General features: G+C 42.3%; 1 protein-coding gene and 1 non-coding gene across 2 annotated transcripts in view; one reads left to right on the top strand and one right to left on the bottom strand.

The window, feature by feature from the left end:
• Positions 1–14,845, top strand: part of SORCS1 (sortilin related VPS10 domain containing receptor 1) — a 290,995-nt gene that overhangs the window by 26,574 nt on the left and 249,576 nt on the right. The window lies entirely within an intron of this gene.
• On the bottom strand, positions 5,638–5,769 carry LOC111825878. The gene has a single exon (XR_002829104.1). It is a non-coding gene; the product is annotated as a small nucleolar RNA SNORA51 (small nucleolar RNA).

The raw sequence follows: 14,845 nt of genomic DNA, 5'->3' as shown, positions 1-14,845 counted from the left end.
TGAGACAGAGACACAGTGTTTTGTGGAGTGGGGTCTGACCTCTGCCTAGGAATTCTAGAGGGAGAGGCAGGAGTTGACCACGGCAGGATGCTGGGTCAGAGAGGGTGCTGTGCTTTGGTGCATTGGGGCTGGAGAAGCCAGAGTGTTTGGTGAGGACTAAGCAGAAAAGAATGGCACTGGGGTCCTCTCAGGTCTTTTTCAGCAGGAGGCCAAACGTGAAAAGGGTTGGAGTTGGGCTGCCAGGTGACTATCATTGAGGAAAGGGTCTCTAGTTGGTACTTGGACTAGAGATGCAACCATTCAGGTCATGAACACGAGGGAGGGAGCTCAGCCAGGAGCTCTGAAGACTTCACCAAAGAAAAGCGTCTCTTTCACCATCTGCCAGACCCAGCGTCTCTGCTGGGAAACAACCAGCCATTAGAATGGCCCTTACTCCTTCCCCCTCTTCCCTGTCCTGCTCTCCTGAAGAGAGTAGATTAGACTTAGAGAGCAGCAGCCCAATGCCCTTTCCTGCCTGAAAGGGGGAGGAGGGGTCAGGGTAGGAAGGTTGGAAAGAGGGAAGGAGAAGGGGGATGATGATTGAATACAGTCAAATACAGCTTTTTTATCTCTGTCTTCCACTGGACATTTTATGTATGGAAGTAAGATAGTACATGTGTTTTAAAGTGACTTTAGAGATATCTACTACATTGAAATAAGCAAACAGTCCCTGGTCAGGTGGTTCAGTTGGTTGGAGTGCCGTCCCTTAGACCAGCAGTCGCCCTTCTTTTGGACGTCACCGACCACCAGTTGACGACCGCTGCCTTAGACCAAAACTTTATGGGTTCAATTCCCCGTCGGGGCACATACTGCAGGCAACTGGTTAATCTCTCTCTCTTTCTCCCTCTCTCTCCCTCTCTCCCTAAAAACAATAAATAAATAAAATAAACAAAAAGCCCAGGGACCTCCCACAGATTTGATCTAGGAGTAGGGCAAGGTTCCTCCAAAAGGCTAATATTTAAGGGAAGATAGAAACAAACGTGTTTGAAGTCACTAGTCAGGTTTGTTAGGCACCTGGTTACAGATACAGGTGGGAATGTGGATGTGGGTCCTGCATCCCTTGCGGGAATGGGGCTCTTCCCTGCAGCTCCTGCTCTGCGCCTGCTTCTCTTTGCCCTGGTCCCTGTGTTCTGGCCGACTGTGGTGATGGGGTACCAGTGATGTGAGTGTAAAACTCATTTTGGGGGGATTTAATATTATAGCCTCTGAAGAAGGTGGAGGATTTGTCACCCGCTCCCTCAAACTATCTGAAACCATGAACAGTCTATGGGAGGAAACCTATGACCATCGTAAATGGGATTATACACGAAACTTAATACATGAAACCAATCACATCCACGGTGAAACTGGAGCCCTGTTTAGAATGACTATATGATTTAGCTTTTAAATTGGGACTCCTTGGAGAGGGGGCACTGAGAATAATCATGTTGAGATAACAGGAATGCTCTGGGGTTGTCCTGAGCAAACCAGGTCAGATATGAGCATTCCACTCACATTCTGCTGCTTCTACTCCGTAGAATTATTTTACTTTATTTTATTTTATTTGCTGGAAGCAAGAGATAGAATCATCCCCTGCTTTTGTGAGCTTCATGCCATTCACTGTGCAACACTATTACACATCCCCTGAACGAAGTGGCTCTGGGAATTTACTGTTTATTCACTTCATGCTTCATGGCACTGTGGCTCGCACACTCGCTTATCAGAAGCCAGCCAAGCACTTGAACCGAGGTATCTGATTAGGAAGCAGTGTATTTCCCCGGGATCCTCACGGGCTCCTGGTTAGAGGTCCCAGCACATACTCTTCCCCAGGGCAGACTACATTCAGGAGTGAGAGAGAGAGAAAATGACCTCTATTCTTAGCACAGGGGATGGGGAGTCCCAATTAGGTTTGCTCCTTGTAAGAGCTGGTGGGGCCAGGGTGGGAAGTATATAAGATTTAAAAGCAGGAGACCTGCAATGTGTAAGATTTATCAAATATTTAACTCCCCCGAGTGAAGAGGACATTGCTATCAGACCATGCCCTCTGCACAAAGAGGTGTTTAAGAGGTCGGCATTACAGAGAACATTAACATTCATTCTAGGTTATACAGTGTCCGAGGCAGTCATTATGAAAGCTCCTGTTCTTTTTTTTAACACTAATTTTTCAATCAGTTTCAGGTATACAACATAGTGATTAGATATTTATATACCTTATGAAGTGATAACCTGGTAAGTCTAGTTAGTACCCATCTGATATCATACATAGTTATCACAATATAATTTTTATTTACCATTAAAATTGAGTAGAAAACTTTTTCCAGCCTGGGTTTTTTTCTCTCTGCATCTGAGTCCAGATGTAGAAACTTCTGGTAAGGAGATAATCACTTTTTTTTACTCTTGGCCAGATCCCCCCCCCTCCCCCCACTCCATTGTTGGTGAGACAATGTGTGGGTGAGAGCACAGTCAATGGAAGAGTCCAACCAAATGTGTGTTATTAGGAAGCCACCTTGCTCAGGTGCTGCTGTGTCTGGCAGAAGGCCCTGCGATAAAACAGGTGCAGATTCTCCCCCCACAGGAGGATGGAGCGGGCAGGAAGGTAAAAAAAAAAAAAGTCACAGCGATGAGAACTTAATTGGTGAGTTCAGGGAATAGTAAACAAGATATGAATTCATCTAGTGTTCCAAAGATGTTCCAAATGAGCTGCAGCTATTGAGAAAACAATTGCTGAGGAAGAAGTTAGCACAGGCTCCCAGCCAATTTGGCTTCTGTTTCTAACACTTGAAGTGAGCACCACTCACAGGAGCTGTCAGGTATTTTAAAATATTTGTTCTCTTCCTTGACTGCAGTGGAACAACCCCTGGGAGAGTTTGAGGGTCTCTAGGACCCAGAGATTGCCGAGTCAGTTTGCAATTCATTGATCAACACTGATTGGATTCAGCACTTAAGGCAGTGTTGTTAGTGGGGAACTGAGGGTGGGTTTGCCCACCGGAGATATTTGGCAGTGTCTGAAGACATTTTTTGATTATTTTGACTGAGAGTGGGGTGCTGCTGGCATGTAGTGGGTGGAGGCCAGGGAGGCTGCTGAACATCACCAGTGCCCAGGGCAGCTCCACACGACAAATTAGTGTACCCGGAAGTAAATAGTGTCAGAATTGACAAACTCTGGCCTCACCTAACTGCAGATATAGCACCATGGAGAACACAAAACAACAAGAAATATGACCTCTGCCCTCAAGAGATTTAGAGCTATAGCTCAGAGACCAGTCCACAACACCCATTCATTAGTTGAAATAATGTCACATCCAGCAATATTTCCTGAGCACTTACTATGTGCCAGGGACGCTGCAAGGTTTTTGTACTGTTGGTAGCTGTGGTGCTACCTGTCCACAGAGGCTTAGCATTTACTGAGGAGGACACATGCTAAAAAGGAAAAGACAAAATTCACAGCATGATGGTCTAGGTCCTATTTGGAAGGGAAAGCCAGTGCTGCCCCGAAGGGAGAGCAGGAAGGCTGTCTTTGGGTTGGCTGGTCAGGGGAGACCTGTAAGCTGAGAAAAGTTGGCCAAGTGGGAAGTGAAGGGAGACCAAGGCAAGAGGAGGGAGCCATGTGGCTCCAGGCTCGGAGGCAGGGGAAAGTGTGTGGCTTGCATAATTGGGTGGATAGGAAGTGTATATAGGTAGGGGTAGTCAAGCCAATAAACCTAGTAAGAATTCAGAGAAAGGAGAAAGAAACAGAGATAAGGCTCACAGGGAAAATCGAGGGGAAGAAATCAAGACTTGGAGGGGGCATGACATGGGAATGCACAGGCTACAGTTCAGAGAGAGAAATAAGCACAGCTGGCTTCCTGGGTTAAAGCAGAACCTGAGAGAAAGAAATGTCAGTGTTCACCAAAGAAATGGGGCCATTTCTCTGGGGACACTGTATGTAGTGATGGGAAAAAAAGCGAACATTTTGGAAAAGTTGATGCTTCTTAGTAAAGGGATGGGTACAGGCAACTTTTCGTGGAAGAACTCTCTAGCAGGGAAAATCATAAGGTTAAAAGCAAGGGCTTGGACCTGGATGACTGATGGTGTGATGGGGAAAAGTAAAACCTCTTGCTGTTGGCAACTGTCTGCTTCATTCCCTTAGTAAATATGTTGGAGTGCGTTAGTACCAGACCCTGGGAACATATGGGAGAGCAAAATAAAAAATGATTTTTGCTCACATGAAGTTCAGGACAGACTCCACTGAAATTAAAAATAAAAAGGTGTTCACAGTTAAATACTGAGCTGTGTGGATATTTGTACTTATAAAAATGTATGATTAGAGCCTGGCCGGATGTGAGCATCAACCTATGAACCAGGAGATCACGGTTCAATTCTTAGTCAGGTCACATGCCAAGGTTGCGGGTTCAATCCCCAGTGTGGGGTGTGCAGGAGGCAGCTGACCAATGATTCTCTTTCATCATTGATGTTTCTATCTCTCTCTCCCTCTCCCTCTCCCTCTCTGAAATCAATAAAAATATATTTTAAAATGTGTGATTAGAGGATTCAAGCTAGACAAGAGGGGCAGGAAGGATTTTTTTGAGAAAGGAATGAAGAAGAGGTATGTAGAAGTTGACCTGGGAAGTGGGGTGGGGTGGGGAGGGAGGGTGCGAGGCTTCCAGCAGAGGTATTGGCCTGTGGAGGGAAGAGTCATGACAAGGAGAACTGGGACTTCCTAGAGGACTGGAATTGGGAAGGGTGTGAAATGGTGGAGAGAGCAGGAGGGAAGGATGGGAGTGGAGTCCCGTGAGGAGGGAGAGAAATGGACAAATATGCATTTCTAAAGATCCAAGATGAAATGCTGCCAAATCATGTAGGAAAGTACTGCAGAAAATCAGGAGAAAGACTGCATAGGTTAAGGTCATATTGGGGTGAAATGCATTGGTTTGTTCCTATTTAAGAAATGCTCAAGGGGTAAAAGATAAGACTTGGGGATCAATCAAATAAAGGAGATGGGGGCGTCAAGGGTGAAGGCTAGGTGCCTGGAGTGCCTAATAGGATAGATAACGGAACCATTTCCTGAGAGAGGAAACTGGCAGGGGACCCATTTGGGAGGAGATTACAAGTTCAGTCTTAGAAAGGAGGATTTTGGGCTGTGTTTGAGTTATCCAGGAGTTTCCAAATGCAGGTCTGGGCCTCAGATAAGCAGCCACTGGGCTCCTGCTTAATTAAAAGCTGACACTTTCCTCTGCAGAGACTGGCTCCTTGCCCCTGTCATAGTCCCATCTCCTCATAGTTCCATCTCCGTTCATCTGCAGGATTGGAAATGGTGCAGCCCACCCCTGCCAGCGCACAGCACCACTAATCTGAAACTAAGCAAAGAGCCAAAGAGAGTTGAAATCCAAGATCGGTGATGAGCATGAGTTGAGGGGAGAAGGAAAGTGAAGGGTCAGGCATTGGGTCCGCCCAGAGAGAGGCACACTTCCGTCCCATGTAACTTGCAGAGAGAGAATCGGGTCTCACCTTAGCCAGTCACATAAGCCTAGAAGTAGCTGATTAATGCTCTGCTGGCTAAGGCGCTAATAGGATGATAGGATTGTATTTTAGAAAGGGATCCTCAAAGTTGTCTAGATCAGCCCATGCCTCTTTTTTTTTCAATGTCTCCCCATTCACAATACAGACCAGGCAAAGAACCTGAGCTGAGGTGTATATGGGGTGGGATTACTCTGCCTCCTATTTCTGTACAGTCAGTGTAAGAACACAGCCTGTGGTAAGTACCAGGAGGCCTCAACCCATGCCTCTTACAGTTGTCGATGAAATTGAGGTCTGGAGAGGATACGGGTCTTATCCACGTTTACTCTACTTATTAATGATGGTGTGGCTGCCATTGGCCCCCATCTATCTCACTGACCTCCTGTCTGGTCAAAGAGAAGATACTGTAGCAATGTGGTCCCTGCATTCCTTTTTCTTTGTAAGGCCCAATGGCACAGCCATTGTAATAGAGACTCACCATCCCTCTGTCTATTGTATTGACATAAGAAATGTCCAAACCTGTAAGAATTTCGATGAGTTTATTTGAGCCAAACCGATGACAACTATCGGGAAGCAAAATCTCAACAGATTGAGAAGATGCTCTAGAAAATGGCAGCTTTACGACTTATTTTATACATCAGAGTCAAAGGGAAGACGCAAGGGCGTTACATAAAATCCATCGGTGATAGATTAGGGAGCAGGACAAAGGAAAGAGGGGAAATCTCTGACATTGGATAAAAAGAAATACAAATAGACACTTCTGTTACATTGGTGGGTGTAGAATAGCTAACAATGAACATTTCAGCACATAGAGATGGTACGCGGGGAACAAGGTACAGTGAGGGGTTCTGTGGTCTCTGTGCTGTGATTGTGCCCTGAGGGGTATGGAGTAAAGGGGTTACTCTGACATTCCAAAGGTATATCATTGTAGATGCAAAAAAAGGCAATAGACAGGCTCAGTTATGGTAAAGGTTGACCTTTCTCAAAGAAGATACCCACCCAGGACTGCCTGCCATCCATGGCTCACCTTTAGTTAGGAAGTTTTCATTTCAATGTGGTTATTTTATGTCTCTGAGTTTGTAAGGCCTGCCATGCAGGCCTCCCCTGAGCTTGTTAGGTTTCGTATGCGGCCCCCTCTTCGTCCTCAATTGCAGGTCTTTAGGAAGCTTTAAAAAAATTAGCAATGCCAGTCCTACACCTGGCCACCTATGGAAGCGTCTGGGTGCTTATATCCTAAAGCTCCAATAGTTCAGTCCTTCTCGCACAACCAGGATTCCACTGTCAACAGGATTGTGCAGTCTCTACTCAATGTACTTGCATCCAGAGCAGTGGCCTTAAAGTTCTGTGGATTTAGATGCTCTGGGGAGCCCGTACATTGCGGATTTTCTGGCCCCCCAGAGACTGGTTCCTATAGATTTGGGGGTGAAGACCAGATATCTACAATTTAGCAAAATCTTCCTGTGCAAGAAATGAAAAGATCATCTCGTGAGAAAAGGTGGTGTGGGCAGACTGTCAGGAGTTGTTGCTATCATGTTTTTCTTGTTTCATTTCATTTCTGACTTGGTTATTCTGCCTTATGGGATTTAGCCAACTGAAGCTTATTAATTAGATTTTACTCCTACTTCTCTCCATGCTCAGTAGGTGCAGCCTTACCATCTGGCCACAGTTAACCTAGAGCAGTGATTCCCAAGCAGCATTCATATTGGAGAAGCTTTTAATATAAACCGATGCCTGAGCCCCCACTCCCACCAAGAGATCCTAATTAAATTGCTTCGGGATGGGGTCCAGGTCAGTATTTATAAACATTCCCCCATGTGACTGTCATGTGCAACCAGGATTGAGAACCACTGGCCTAGAGAAACATGAACAGCCGCAGGAGTCCTGGGATTGGCAGAGACATACCAGGGGTTGTGCTGTGGCCGCAGGTTCTGACAGTGATGAGTGGGGTCAGGTCTCCTGTCCCTGGGGACCTCACCGCTCAATACTGAGTTCAGGATCCTGTCTTCCTGAGGCTGATGGCACAAAGATAATCTGCAGAGAAAATAGAACTGAGGCTGTGTGACTGGGAAAAAAACATCAAGAGAAATAATAAAAGGGCATTTGCAGGTTTCGTTCACTTTCTTGGACTCTGTGGGAGATGTTGACAATCTGTGCTGCTGCAGTAGGGAACCCCAGTGTGCCCCTGGCTGGGGGTGCACGCCCTGCTGGAGCCCTGAGTGACTCATCCACCGGGGAGCTGAGGGATGAAGGAAGCTCTTTTCTCTTTGAAAAGCCAGCTTCTTGGTTGTGGAGGCTAAATCTGTACATATCAGCAGCAGCAGCAGATAGTTCTTGGACATTTACTGAAAATTAACACCATCCACTTGTGCAGTGCTTTACAGTTTACAAGACACTTTCATGCATATTTTCTCCCTGGGCTTTTACAAGAGACCCGTGAACTGGACCAAATGAGGTAAATGGGGTCTAGAGTTTAAATGCCTTATCCAAGGGCAAACCTCAAGAATGTATTGTCCAAAGACAGGAGGGGGTTTGGGAGGCTTGGTGAAAATGGAAAGGGATTAAGAAGTGCAAATTGGTAGTGACAAAGTAGTCATGGGGATGTAAGGTACAGCGTAGGGAATATAGTCAATAATATTGTAAGAACTATGTAGAGTTCCAGGTGGGTACTGGAATTATCAGACAAACACTTTGTAAATTATATAATTGTCTAACCTGAAATTACATAATTATAAATAACTTTGTAAATTATATCATTGTCTATACTGTACACCTGAAACCAATATAAAATCATACCAAATGTCAACTGTAATTAAAAAAGAAAAAAGAGTGTATTAACCAATACTCTGGGACAATAATTCAAGTCTTCTGATTCTGCTTTAAATGCAGGTAATTTTCATAGTTGAAACATGAATGGACATATTTACAATGTTAGGTTTTACCACTTATTTTGTGCACACTAAGTGATGATTAACGCTCATCAGCCCTATGAAGTCATGGTTATTACCTTAGATCAAGTGACATGAATAACAGCACATGGGGTGGTCCAGGGACCAGGTGGAACCCGGGGAGGTGGCACACAAATGACCAAAACTGGGGTATTACCATCATAGTATGGGCATAGATGCTCAATAGGTAATGATCACTGGCTAGGTCGAGTGGAGAAAACCTGTGCAGAATCAAAACAACTTCCTAGAGCTTCATGTGTCTTTCACGGGAGACACCTGCATCAATGACTATCGCTGGTAATAATAAATCCACACACTGTACACTTCTTGCAGCGGCGGATGGGAGAGAGAGATGGGATGAGGACTTGTGTGTGACCTTCTGCCTCCGGGGAGCACTTACAGAGTTTCCTCTGTGCCAGGCACCCGGTGAACACCTTGCCTGTGTCATCTCATGAAGCCCCACGAGTCAGCATTGTCCTTAGCCACATTTTATGTATAAAAAAACAGAGGCACAGAATTGTGACGTAGCTTATCCCAAATGTTACCCAGTAGAAGATCAGCCTCCTGATCTCCAGAGCCCAGTTTTCAACCACTGCCCTCTGCTTCGGCCATAGAAAAGAATTTCTGCACATGCGAAGTGGGGCCGAATACATCCAAGTTCAGACATAGGGGCCACGGAGAGCAGAGTGTTCCAGGAATGCATGTAGACAAGTGGTTTTGCTTCACTAAAAAGGAATGGCATGGATGGGGGAGAAAAAAATGCCAAGAAGGACTGAAAATTGCTAGAGAACTTGAAAGTCATTTTCCTGCTGTTCTGTATAACATGGATTCCTCCCCACTGTGCCAAGCTCTGGAGACCTCATTCTTCCTCCAAACCAGCCACCACATCAAAGCAATACCTGCAGATGTATTATACACTATGACCCCAGCACCCTAAGATAATGTGTGTGTGTGTTGCTTCTTTATTTCTGTATGCATAGACACAAATAGATAGCTAGTTTAGTCATAATACATTTGATCTGTATACTTTTTTTCTAATATCAGTGTGTACTAATCATAATTCCATGTCAGTAAATGGCAATGTACATCACTGGTTTGATATGTGACAATATTTATTTAATGTTTCCAGTGCCCCCAGTATTGGACATTAGGTCCTTTCAGATGTTTTACTGTTGTATGTCATACTGGGATATAGTCCTCTGATCTAGTAATTCCTAATGAGGAATCTTGCAAAAGTTCATACACTGTAGTGAATTGTTCTCTCACTAGTTGCACTGAATATACTCCTACTGGCAAAGTTGTTCAAGCGCCTGATTTCATACACACTTGGCAGAAGTGGGTATCATCTTTCTTTTTCAGTCTGTGTCCATCTGCTGGCTTGGAAAGGAGGCATGGTGAAATAGCATTTCTGGGTCCGTATGACCTTTTTGTCTAGAGGCTGATTCTTTTATATTATGGCAAATTGATCATTTGGCACAAGCCTTAATTGCACACTCAGCTCCTTCCCCAGGGTGTTACAACTGAACATTCCACACTCTAATGACTAGAGATGCTTGCAGAACAAGTATGGATTTAAACCAGACTCACCTGTTATTGCAACTTAACTAAAGGACCGGTGCGTGATTTCACGCATGGGTGGGGTCCAGCTGGCCCACCCCAATAGCTGATCGGGCAGTTCCAGGCCTGCTGGGGGGAGGGGACGTGTGAGTTTGGCCAGCTGGCCCCATCACAGATCAGGGTGGGGGGGCTGGCCTGGGGGAGGGGCCGAAGGCGGTTGTTGGGCCGGCCCCACCCCCTGGTCGAACTCCAGGTCAAACTCCCAGTTGAACTCCTGGTCGAGGGGACAATTTGCATATTAGCCTTTTATTATATAGGATAACTGTTGAACCTAAATACTTCCCCAAACGAGAGAAAAGTGTTGGTTTGAGATAAATGAGCTTGGGGTTATAAGAGGATAGAAACTGACTTAGTTATAACATCAGAAATAGTACAGAGTTCTCAATAGATTGTAGGAGAGACTGGCAATAAATGTGAGATTGTTTTAAAGCATCCTAAAGCTTCCTAAGGTTAAACTTCAGTGTTTCCATGGTTAATAGTAGAGTTGGCCAACATTTACTATAATTTACTTTTGTGACGCACACAAAAATACATGCACACACACATGTACACATGTACCCGTGGTAATATTTAAATTACTGCCCAAATAGCCTTACACTAGAGCCTTTTGGGGGTAAAAGGAGTGGTAGGGATGAAGGACTAATAGTTTAATTTTTAATAATCTTTCCTCATAATTCTGGTAATTTTTTCAAGTTCTTTATTATGTTTTGATAATATCTGTTTTCTTAGGAATGTATATATTTCATCTAGATTTTTAAAATATACTAATATCAAGTTAAATAGAGAAATTTATATATTATTTAAACACGATATGCTTATATTTTCCTTCTCCAACTTATTCATTTATTTTCCTTTATTATATTCACCAGATTCACGTAAATGCTTACTATTAATATACTAAATTTTCTTCCCTAGGAAACAGCATCTGGATTTATTAAGCAATTTTAATGTTTTTCTTCTCTCTTAAGTCATCCTTTTCTGCCTTTATTTGTATTAATTTCTTTCTCCTGATTTTGTAAAGATTGTGGTTACTTGTTGTAGCTTCTTAAATTTAATTTTTGCCTTTTTTACTTTCATTTTAACTATTGAATTATTAAAACATTTGAGTTCAACACATTTATCTGTTTGGTGGAGTTGTAATAGACTCCTTGTTTTGATAGTGTTTATACTTTCATTACTTTCTAATTAGTCTGTAATTATAGTTTGTATTTTTTCTTTCACTCAATACTTCTGTTTAGAGATTGTTTTTGATTTTAGTATAATGTCACTTTTATCTAAAATTGCTTAATAATCTATGTTTACTTCTTTTACTTTTTATTTTTAACATGTTAAGCGCCCAGCCTGTTTTGTCTTCTGGAAGGAAAGTATAGTGTCAGTCACCGGTGACTGACAGGGCACGTAATGTGTTAAATATATTTTTATTGACTTCAGAGAGGAAGGGAGAGGGAGAGAGATAGAAACATCAATGATGAGAGGGAATCATTGATCAGCTGCCTCCTGCACACACCTTACTTGGGATTGAGCCCATAACCCAGGCATGTGCCCTTGACCGGAATTGAACCCAGGACCCTTCATTTCGCAGGCCAATGCTCTATCCACTGAGCAAACCAGTGAGGACTATGTTTACTTCTTGCAGTTAGCAAATTATGTGGCTCACCGCAGAGTCATGGCTCCCAACTTTGCCCCTACTTCTAGACCAGATGTCTAAATAGAAGTTGGCCAACAGGGGTCTATCCCTTGGCACCATCTGTGGAATAACTAGGTAGGATTTTTCCAAACTTGGCATAATTTAGCTGTAATCTTACTTTATCGCCTCTATTGCTGAACATCTTTCTATGGTTTCCTGGGTTTGTCCAAGAGACAGGAGGGGGCCTCTGGATGCCATTAAAACCCTGAAGTTCTGTCAAAAACAGCTGCTGGTCTATTTGAAGGCGTGGTGTAAGCATCCAGGGTACTTGTCTTCCATCTAGCCCAGGAGTGTGATTTTTTTTGTCTCTTTGATCCTCAGATGCATTCTTTTCTGTGGCATTTTGTGCTTTTCTTTTTTCTGGGCCTGAGACATTGACATATGGCTCTCCTCTTTTCCATTAGAAGGGAAGCTCCTAGAAGACCATTCTGGATTCTTATATATTTTGATATAGCCCTGAGCATATACCATGCACATGAGCACTAAAGGAAGTTTTGGTGTTTTTTTTCAAATAAATGTTGAGATCAAGTTTAAATTTGAAACTTGATGTAAATATGTGTGATTTGCAGATACCATGTCTGCCTATGAGAGTGGTGGGAATAGGCAGAACTTTATCTTTACTATATAAACAATTTCCTTGGTGTTGACATGGAAAATGTTCCGGGGAGAAATTTAAAGGAGCTGGATGATATCCATGATTCCAGTAGCAAACAGGTGAACTTAGGCAATGTCAACTAACTTCTCTCTGCTTCATCTGGAAGCAAGAAGAATCCGTGTTTTCCTTGAACTAAGAGTCCTGATTTCTTTTTGTCTCCCTCAGGACTGGGAGAAGAAGGATGGTTTTTATGTTATTACATGGCAAACAACAGCAATGATGCAGGCCCATTACTTGCCTCAGAGAGACCACAGTAAACAGGCACAAACCAAAACTAAGCCAACAATCTAGTCCTATGCATACAACCATGGACATCATTAATGAAATTTGCAAATATCTGCAGTCAGGTCCCGAAAACAAAACCAAGCAAATGAGGAAGGGAAACCTTTACCCAGGCTAATGAGATGTCTCATAGTAAGTAGGATTTGATTTCTTTGTCCCGCTGAGAATGTTGTTATTGATGTAATTTAAAGGTAATTAAAAATACATTTGGTTTAGTTGTTGCTTTCCTTTTGAAATCTTCACTCTTTCTTGTCTCTGAGAAAGCCCTGCTGAGTCAGTTTGAGCTTCCAAAATAAACAAAGTTCATTAATTTACAAAATTTTAGAGAAAATGAAGAAACAGTGGTGTGGTAAATCAACACAGGGCCAACACGAAACAGGAGTGTCTTGGATTGCATTTTTTATTTTTTAAAGGTTATTCTGCTGGAAATCTTGGAGATGACAAGAAGCAACTGGCACGCACAGTCAACCTCATTTATCTCAATTCAGAAAGTAGTTCATTACCAGATGCATAGCCTTGGCTTTGCTGCTTTTTATGCTTGTCAATTGCCACCCTAATTGAAAATGGAGAAACAAATGCCTTCATAGGGTCCATGAGCCCTTAGAATTAGCATATATCCATTAACCACCACAAGACTCTCCAATGGTGGGTGTTATGACTGAAAACATTAAAATGGAATGTGCAAAAAGGCATGCACCATCTAGAGTTGGAGGATGCATCAGGCAAAGGAAATACTACATACATTATTTTGTTTATTTCACCTGCTGGTGTTTATTCTTGATTCAATGCCTGGTATCCCGTTATGCAGGAATAACCACCCATAGATTCACTTCCCAGGCATAGTCAATACATATTTTAAAATCACTTCACCTGAATGTAAAAATTGTGTGTGTGTGGCAGAAAGTTTGGAAACAAGTCACCCGTAATCCCATTATCAATTATAATAAGTCTTAATCACTTGAAGCATTTTTTCCTGTCTTCTTTTCTGGGTTTATGAACATTAAAAAATGTAACTTTGTATCTTATATAAAAATACAGAGTATCCAACTTTTAAAGTTTATGTATTATTTTCCATGCCATTTGTAGCTTTCAAAAGCTAAAATTTTAACATTTCAGTATTTTAAAATGTAGTTGAATAACTTTTTTTCTCATGGTTGGCATTTAGGTGATTTCTTTTATTTGGCTCTAATAAAAATATTGTGGTGATTTTCCTTAAATAATTTTGTTATATGTACATATATGTAGGTGTGAATTATATTATTAAGGCAAATCTATAGTTTAGCGATTATTTTAAAAATCACTGGATCAGATTGTAAGGTCTATATTAAGTAAGCTTTCTATTATAAAATTTCAAATTTATTTTTAGAAAGAGGGGAAGGGGAGAGAATGAGAGAGAGAGAGAGGTAGAAAGAGAGAAATATCGATTGTCTCTAGTATCTGCCCTAACCAGGAATCAAACCCACAACCTAGGTATGTGCCCTGATAGGGATTTAAACCTGCAAACTTCTTGGTGTATGAGACAATGCTCCAACCAACTGGGCCACCCAGCTGAGGCTCAAATTAATTTTTAAAGATTTTTTACCAAATTATACTCCCACTGACAATATACCAAGTCCCTAGTTTTCTAAAGTTACACAAGATTTATACATTATTTCAAATTAATCTTTGTTAATTTTGTAATATAATAGTGAAAATCTCATTTTTCAAAGTTGAATGCTATGATTGTTTAAGAAGTTGAGCATTTTAATGTGTTCTTTTTGTCTCTCATGTTGTAGATAAATTTGTCTCTTGCATATCATTCTAACTTGTCTGGTTTTCACTTAAAAAACTATATCTATGTATTTTTGCATCGTACATTATGTTGGTCTATTTTTTAGTTCTTGTTAATGAATCCCTCAAATCCTGGGTGACCATCATGATGGTGATACTGTTTCCAAGACTCTGGAGTGATCTGTTTGGCCATAATGTGTTCTTAGGGATGGCATTTAGCTTGCATCTTTACTGAGTTGCCAAGCTCACCTATGTTAGGTGCTGGGCTATAAACCTTGTCCAGAGGGCAGCCTTTTGGATGAAGGACACCATTAACAACTGGCATGTGAACGTTTTAATTAAAGATGAGAAAAGGACCAGTGGAAGATCAAAGCT

This window comes from Myotis lucifugus, unplaced genomic scaffold (assembly GCF_000147115.1).
Source record: "Myotis lucifugus unplaced genomic scaffold, Myoluc2.0 scaffold_44, whole genome shotgun sequence".
Lineage (NCBI taxonomy): Eukaryota > Metazoa > Chordata > Mammalia > Chiroptera > Vespertilionidae > Myotis > Myotis lucifugus.
This window is presented reverse-complemented; position numbering and strand designations above follow the sequence as displayed.